The sequence below is a fragment of the Mus caroli genome, chromosome 2 (genome assembly GCF_900094665.2).
Source record: "Mus caroli chromosome 2, CAROLI_EIJ_v1.1, whole genome shotgun sequence".
Lineage (NCBI taxonomy): Eukaryota > Metazoa > Chordata > Mammalia > Rodentia > Muridae > Mus > Mus caroli.
This window is the reverse complement of record NC_034571.1, coordinates 105,149,946-105,157,000: the sequence shown is the minus strand read 5'-3', so window position 1 is coordinate 105,157,000 and position 7,055 is coordinate 105,149,946. Positions and strand designations below refer to the sequence as shown.

General features: G+C 42.4%; 1 pseudogene across 1 annotated transcript in view; it reads left to right on the top strand.

Moving 5' to 3' along the window:
* The first annotated feature begins 5,251 nt into the window (after positions 1–5,251).
* Positions 5,252–7,055, top strand: part of LOC110306872 — a 2,790-nt pseudogene continuing 986 nt past the window's right edge. The window contains exons 1-2 of the transcript XR_003834655.1: positions 5,252–5,261; positions 5,491–7,053. The product of XR_003834655.1 is annotated as a eukaryotic translation initiation factor 4 gamma 2 pseudogene (transcript). The remainder of the gene's footprint in view (positions 5,262–5,490; positions 7,054–7,055) is intronic.

Here is a 7,055-nt window from a genome sequence, read left to right as displayed (position 1 = left end):
TCTTTGTTTAGCTATGTACCTATTTTAAAAATAGGGTTATTTGGTTCTCAGGAGTCCAGCTTCTTGAGTTGTCTCCTGAGAGGCTTTGCCAGTGCCTCTCAGGCATTTAGAGGTTGATGTTCTCAGACAACTATTGGACTGAGCACAAGGTCCCCAATGGAGGAGCTAGAGAAAGGACCAAAGGAGCTGAAGGAGTTTGCATCTCCAAAGGAGGAACAACAATATGAACCAACCAGTACTCCCAGATCTCCCAGGGGCTAAACCACCAACCAAAGAGTACACATGGAGGGATCCATGACTCCAACTGCATATGTAGCAAAGGATGGCCTTGTTGGATATCAATGGCAGGAGAGGCCCTTGGTCCTGAGAAGGCTCCATGCCCCAGTGTAGGGGAATCTCAAGACAGGGGAGCAGGAGTGGATAGGTTGGTGAGCAAGGGAAGGGGTGATGGGATAGGAGGTTTTTGGAGGGGAAACCAGGAAAGGGGATAACATTTGAAATGTAAATGAAGAAAAAATCTAATAAAAAATTATCCAGCAATAATAAAAAAGAAAGAAAGAGAAAAAGAAAGCTAAAGGAACTAGACAAAGAATCAACAAAACTAGGAGCTGGTTCTTTGAGAAAATCAACAAGATAGATAAACACTTTCCTAGACTAACCAGAGGGTACAAAGACAGTATCCAAATTAATAAAATCAGAAATGAAAAGGGAGACATAACAACAGAAACCATGGAAAATCAAAAAATTATCAGACCCTACTACAAAAGCCTATACTCAACCAAATTGGAAAATCTGGATGAAATGGGCAATTTCCTAGACAGCTACCAGGTGCCAAAGTTAAAACAGGATCAAATAAATCATCTAAACAGTTCCATAACCCCTAAAGAAATAGCAGCCGTCATTAAAAGTCTCCCAACCAAAAAAAAAAAAAAAAAAAAAAAAAGCCCAGGACAACATGTGTTTAGAGTAGAATTCTATCAGACTTTCAAAGAAGATCTAATACCAATACTCTTCAAATTATTCCAAAATTAGAAACAGAAGGAACACTACCCAATTAGTTCTATGAAGTCATAATTACACTTATACCTAAATCACACAAAGACCCAACGCAGAAAGAGTACTTCAGACCAATTTCTCTTATGAACATCATGGAAAAATACTCAATAAAATTCTCCCAAACTGAATATAAGAACACATCAAACAACCATTCACCATGATCAAGTAGGCTTCATCCCAGGGATGCAGGGATGGTTCAATCACCATAGTAGGAGAAACCAAGAAAATTCCATCAATGGGAGGAGAGGCCCTTGGTCCTGTGAAGGTTCTGTGCTCCATTGCTCCTGGCAATGCCAGGGCCAGGAGGAGGGAGTGGGTGGGTTGGGGAACAGGGAGAGGGGTGGAGGGGATAGGAGATTTTTGGAGGGAAAACTAGGAAAGGGGATAACATTTGAAATGTAAATAAAGGAAATATCTAATAATAATAAAAAACAAGTTATGAACCAAATAGATTTAAGATGGGTTCAGTCTATGGTGACCAGCAATTAGAAAAATTACTCAACAGACTTTTCTCTGAGGGAAAAAAGCTTGATTCATTGGGACTTTCACTTCCTGTGGCCGTCAAAAACCTCTGAGTTTTTTTTTTTTTAACTCTTAGGGGCTGGAAAGAAAGAAAAAGAAACTGAGAATGCGCGCGCGCGCGCACACACACACACACACACACACACACACACACACACACACACACACCGAGTGGATGAAGCAAAAGGCAGACTCCAATAACTTCACACAAACAAATGTATACATACATGCATACATACATACATTCACACATACATGCATACATGCAGACAGACCTAAAAATAGACATAAATGTATACAGTTGCACATTGAATGGCTAGAACAAATTTCCATCAAATAGGCTCCAAGCATTTTACACATATACATATATACATATATGCACATATACACATATATCCCTGGTGGATGGAGCAAGCTCCAACACCGTTTTTTCTTTCATAGCTTATGTATCCCACGAAATTCTTTCAAGCAGTTAAAATTACAATTACATTCTATTTTTCTTTGAGTGAAAAAACATTACATAGTACAGGTAAAGAAAACACATTATTCCCAGGAGCCCATGTATTGTTGTAACTAAGCAACTTGTTACATATTAACAAAGTGTGAGCGAGGGATTTTTCTCAGCCAGTTTCTCTCACAGGCAAGCAACAATTTGTGGTTACAAAGAAAGGAGCAATTATATTACTACTTATCTTTAAAGTAATCTTATAAGAACCTTAAAAGAATCACAAATCTAAACTTATACAAATATCAGTCATATCTTCTTTAAATCTTCAGTATGCAATCTACTCATCAGCAATTTTTATTAAATCATATCAGGAAGCTGAGGGCAAATATTGGTATAAGAAATCAGTCATCATTGGTCTAGCATCTGTGAGAGTCGTGTCTGCCAGTGCTGCCATTGTTCTTGTTCCCTGACCTTAAAAAGTTCCTAGCTTAACTATTAAGACTGTGCCTTTCTGAACTTCAAATTGCTCCCTAAGATTTTCTAGTTAGTAGCAAAACATTTTAGCCTAGCTTCACTAACACTTTTATTTGTTCAAATACTTTCTAAAAGTGGCGGTCATAGCTGATAACCTACATTTTTAAGTTCTTCTCTAGGGTGGTGATTGAATCATTAATCTGCTCCATCAGCAATGCCTGAAAGAGACCAATCATTGTGAGTGCCAGAGATACTGCCCAATGAGAGGCAGGAAGCCCCCTTAGAGTTTTCATACAATTCTTAGATTAAGAGGGATGCAAAGGCAGCAAGCAGGGCAGAACTCCACAACAGTATGAAGTCCTCCTTAGGGATCATCTTTCTCTGAGGCTCACTCATCGAAACTGGGCTAATGGGTTGATTGTATTCCATGAGTTCTAAAGCTATTTGTTGTTTCTGACACATGGTCCTTGGCAGTGGATTGTGAAAATGTCAATTCCCCGGGTCATGAACTTGAGAGAGCTGGCTCTGCCCCTCACTAGCTGCAGCATTTGGGAGAGTGGGCATTGCACGTCAGTGGGCAGCACTGTGAAGCTCACCTTACTGTGTGTGGGGCATGGGAGAGCTGACCCAAGGCTCTCTGCAACTTGTCTGTTGTACCATGGTATGAGCAAGGAGAGATGCCTTCCTTACTCCTTACCTCTTGCCACCTAAGGCAGTGGGAAGAGTGGGCCTGGAGGTCATGAGAACAGAAAGCTGGTCCTGTTCTTCATGGGGAGCTGCAACTCTGGGGTGGGAGGCTGCAACACTCGTGAGAATGAGCCCTGTACCCGATCTGGGCAGCACAGCAGAGCTGACTCTGCTGGTGCAGACTCTGGGGAGCTAGCCCCAAGTGTATGAGAGCAGGAGAGTTAGTTCTGCCTCTTTCTAGTTGTGGCATTGAATGAGCTAGCTGGTGCAGTGCTGGAAAGCTCACCCTGGTGGTGTGGGTACAGGAGAGCTGGTGGGTTGACCAGCTTCCACCTAGGCTTAGATCCAGGACTCTGAGTTTGCCCACCCCCAAATCTACCCCATTGATGAACTGCTGTATCCCATGAAGGGGCCAGTCCTAAAGATCCAAAGTTGCAGAATCTCCATTATACAGGCATATCTGAAAGGAGTCCTAGTGAGGATCCAGTGCTGATGGTGTAGAAGAGGCTAGAAGCCTAAAGCCAGACCAGTGACTCAGTGTAAGCAAAGAAATGTGAACAAAAGGGTGGGACAAAAATGGGACATACTGTGACACACTACAGCTTCCATGAGATCTTTTTCTCTTTTAGAGAAGAGGTTGCAAGGGTGGGGGTGGGGCAGGTATGAAGGAATGGAGAGATGAGTGGAACTGGGATGCATGATGTGAAACTCACAAAGAAGAAATTAAAGAAAAAGAAACCTCAAAAAAAATATAAAAAAGTGCTTTCTCCAGGCCAAAAGAAAAAAAATGCAATTGATATGCTTCTTATATAGTATACTGAAAGTTAAATCTTTAATGTACTTGGAAAAACATATTTGTTATATTTTAAAAATATAATTTTGGCCAGATGGTGGTGGCATACACCTTTAACCCCAGCACTTGGGAGGCAGAGGCAGGTGGATTTCTGAGTTCGAGGCCAGACTGGTCTACAGAGTGAGTTCCAGGATAGCCAGGGCTACACAGAGAAACCCTGTCTCGAAAAAAACCATATATATGTATATATATATATAAAATTTTGTAGGCACATCTTTTAGATGATTCTGAACTAAAAGAATTTTGGATATTAAATGTGCAATTCTTAAGAAACTGTGGTTTTTTCATAATTTGGAAATTCCTTAGTATATTAGTACTATAGATATGATCACAGCAAAGGTTCAGAGATGCTCGTGGATACTGTGGAGCAGACTCTAACTGATGCTCAGTGGGTAACAAGCTTCAGTTTCCACATTGAATTCATTTCTTCTGGTTGATTAGGTTCTCCTAATGCGGTGTGTGTTATTGCTTCAAAGATAGTTTCTATCAGAGTTAGAGAGGGGTACAAGGAGGAGAGATGAGTGAATCAAAAAGAACAAAGTACAACACACACACACACACACACACACTACACACGCACACACAAACACACATCAATATGAAACTTGCTGTACTAGGAAATTTTGTGTACTAACTAGAGAAAATAATGAAAAAGCAGCTTCCATCCATTTAACCTATCTGCATCAATGTTGGAATGGTCAGGAGTTAGACAACAACCCAAACATGCTGAGCTCTAGCCTATGCCATGGCTTGACAGAAAAAGTCAAATGCAATCCCTGCAGAGAGGGAAGGGCAGCTAATAAGCAATGCTAGAAAGTTACTTCAGTACTACCGCAGAGTTCTGAGATTGCCATTCCTAGTATATTTGGCCAAGGGAATTGTTTCCAAGAACCACTGAAGTTTGGCCAGAGCCAAAGGGAAAATGTGGTAACGGGTCACTTGAGGAGAGAGAAGAGAAACGAGGGATTTAGTGTTTAGTATTTAGTTTGGTTGCTGAAGGTCACACAATTTTACATACTTTACCCTATTGATTTCTAATTTATAAGAAAAGAAACTCCATAGAATGAAAATGTATACTTTCCAAAAGTGAAAATGTATTTTATCATTTTCGTAAGGAGGTAGGAATGGAGAGATAAAAGTAGTAAAATGTCTTTTAATGTTGACTCCCAAATATAATCAATGTCCCATGATAAGGGCTGACCTAATTAGAGATGTTAAGAGGTAGAGCTGGAAGTTGGGCTTCAGACACGCCTCAGCGCCAGGCAGTGAGCTCTACCTCTTATCAGTTCTATGGAGGTGGCAGCGAGTACCAGGTGGTGGCTGCAGCAGCTACTCCTCTGAGCTGAGACTTTCAAGCCGGCTGCGTCTCCTTCCTCCCCCTTCCCTCCCCCTTTTTTTGTTTTCCGTTCCCCTTCCCCATAGGAGGCAGCTGCGGTGGCAAGCTGCTGAGTTCTCAGTGAAGGCTTTTCATTTCTACCATTCCCTCCCCTCCCCACCCCATCCATTAATATTATTCTTTTGAAGATTCTTCGTTGTCAAGCTGCCAAAGTGGAGAGTGCGATTGCAGAAGGGGGTGCTTCTCCTTTCGGTGCTCCTTCGGGCGGAGGAGGAAGTAGGGGTGCATCTCAGCACTATCCCAAGACTGCTGGCCACAGCAAGTTCCTGGGGAAAATTCCAGGGCAAAACGCTCAGAAATGGATTCCTGCAAGAAGCACTAGACGAGATGACAACTCCGCAGCAAACAACTCTGCAAATGAAAAAGAAAGACATGATGCAATCTTCAGGAAAGTAAGAGGCATACTAAATAAGCTTAATCCTGAAAAGTTTGACAAGCTATGCCTTGAGCTCCTCAATGTGGGTGTAGAGTCTAAACTCATCCTTAAAGGGGTCATACTGCTGATTGTGGACAAAGNCCTAGAAGAGCCAAAGTATAGCTCACTGTANGCTCAGCTATGTCTGCGATTGGCAGANGANGCACCAAACTTTGATGGCCCAGCAGCAGAGGGTCAACCAGGACAGAAGCAAAGCACAACATTCAGACGCCTCTTGATTTCCAAATTGCAAGATGAATTTGAAAACCGAACCAGAAATGTTGATGTCTATGATAAGCGTGAAAATCCCCTCCTTCCTGAGGAGGAGGAGGAACAGAGAACCATTGCTAAGATCAAGATGTTGGGGAACATCAAGTTCATTGGAGAACTTGGCAAGCTTGATCTTATTCATGAATCTATCCTTCATAAGTGCATCAAAACACTTTTGGAAAAGAAGAAGAGAGTCCAACTCAAAGATATGGGAGAGGATTTGGAGTGCCTCTGTCAGATAATGAGGACAGTGGGACCTCNATTAGACCATGAACGAGCCAAGTCCTTAATGGATCAGTACTTTGCCAGAATGTGTTCCTTAATGTTAAGTAAGGAATTGCCAGCCAGGATTCGTTTCCTACTGCAGGATCATTGGGTTCCTCGCAAGGCTTTTCTTGACAATGGACCAAAGACGATCAATCAAATCCGTCAAGATGCAGCAAAAGATCTAGGAGTGTTTATTCCCGCTCCTATGGCTCAAGGGAGGAATGACTTCTTCCTGGAGGGACCGTTCATGCCGCCAAGGATGAAAATGGATAGGAACCCACCTGGGGGACTTGCTGATATATTTGGACAAATGCCAGGTAGTGGAATTGGTACTGGTCCAGGAGTTATCCAGGATAGATTTTCACCCACAATGGGACGTCATCGTTCAAGTCAGCTCTTCAGTGGCCATGGGGGGCGGGCACAGCATGCCTCCCACGCAATCGCAGTTTGGAGAGATGGGGGCAAGTTTATGAAAAGCCAGATTAGTTTGAGGCCTGCTCAGTCGTTTCTAATGAATAAAAATCAGGTGCCAAAGCTTCAGCCCCAGATAACTATGATTCCTCCCAGTGCACAGCCACCACGCACTCAAACACCGCCTCTGGGACACACACCTCAACTTGGTCTCAAAACTAATCCACCACTTATCCAGGAAAAGCCTGCCAAGACT